Raw genomic sequence first — 1,664 nt, 5'->3', positions numbered from 1 at the left:
TTAAGATTTGTTATTATTTGTGTAAATAACTTTATTTGTGAGATTGCAGGTACTTATATAGAGTATTGGGAAGCTAAAGAGACGTCCAACCGGTCACATCTTGCACGAATATCAAGAGGCATCTATCATTCCCTCAGATATCGTATCTTTTGCATTTATTAGTTGCATTAATTGAGGGGGAATATTATTTTATTCTGTCTTTTCCTTTTCCGTGCTTTATTAGAAGTAGAAGAATGTTTGTCTTTTCGATAAAACAATGTGTCTACTGGTTTTTATCCAGATGCTGAAAATATTTCAGCACTCCATAACTTCCAGTAGATATTATCATAAGACGACAAACTCTATTCTGATTTTTTTAGTAGCCGCTTTGGACAACCCGCCTTTTATTTTACTTTTTAAATTTTTGACGTATCTGACACTCTCTGCTCAACTTTTCAAATTCAACCGTAAACATATTGACACGTGTCCTTATGTTTCACTGACGGCTGTACATTCTAGACTTTAACCGTCTCTTCTCAGCCTTTTTACCTTTACGCTTTCAAATCTTTCGCATACTAACTACTTTTTTCTCTTGTATACACAGTCTACTGCAAAATCTACTTCGAACTTAATTCTACTTGCAGAAAAATGGCTGGAGCTTACACACTCAATGCCTATCAAGTTAATTTTGCTTCAGTGTTGACAATCAAAGATGAAAATCTGGTCAACATGTTCAAAGCCATCGAGAAATCTGGATTTAGAAGGTTTCTGGAAGCACCAGCAATTATCTACAAAACTGCTCTCCTGGAATTTTATGCAAAAGCTAAGGTTGACGAAGGGAAAATCGTCTATTCCCAAGGAGATGTATCTATTTCAATTGATGCTGCCCTTTTGGGATCGACCTTCTTCCTCCCATGCTCAGGGATCTCAGATTTTTCTGATACGTCTAAGGAGGAGATGTCGGCTACCCTCGTTAGTTTCTCAGCTTCTGGAGAGAAACTCTCTCCTTCTTGCTTCAAGAAGCTACTCAAGATGGAATACCAGGTGCATGCTGATATTGTTGCAAAAGCACTATTGGTCAAAGCCGGTACTTTTGACAAATTGACCAATGATGCTGGCCATCACCTCTGAATTTAAAGTGGATTGTAGTGCATTCTTGTTTAGAATCCTGAAGGATATGGTTCTGAGGAAGAGTTCTGGGTTGGCTGTTCAGATCAGCAAAATGCTTAAGGATGCTGGTTTTCCTTTCACTACTGATCAAGACGTTTCTTTTGTGACAATGGCCGATGCTGATAATGTGCTCGCCCTGAGGCCAAAGCCAACTGTGGCAGAATTTGTGTGGGGACCCGAACCTAATTAATTGCTTAATCATTTTTGGGTACAATTAAATCAATTATGATAAACAAGGTCTAAATTTTTTTTTTAAAATACAAGAGTACGCAACATATGAAATAAATCTTATTTCATTTACAAGATCAATATCCCGATCTAAGTACAAGTCCTGTACAACAGTAAATCATAACAACTACTGTTCATTCACTACATTTAAGGTGATGAAACAGATCTACTTCTAAGTCCGGATCTCCACGCTAACTGTCCTCTCTCATCCTTTTTTGACCCTGATCCTGTCCCACCTGTTGTCATGCACACATACAAACAAGACAACAGCCGGACAACTCCGGTGA

Source organism: Primulina tabacum, chromosome 14, assembly GCF_025594145.1.
Source record: "Primulina tabacum isolate GXHZ01 chromosome 14, ASM2559414v2, whole genome shotgun sequence".
Taxonomy (NCBI): Eukaryota; Viridiplantae; Streptophyta; class Magnoliopsida; order Lamiales; family Gesneriaceae; genus Primulina; species Primulina tabacum.
The sequence above is the reverse complement of the archived record's forward strand: the minus strand, read 5'-3'. Positions refer to the sequence as shown.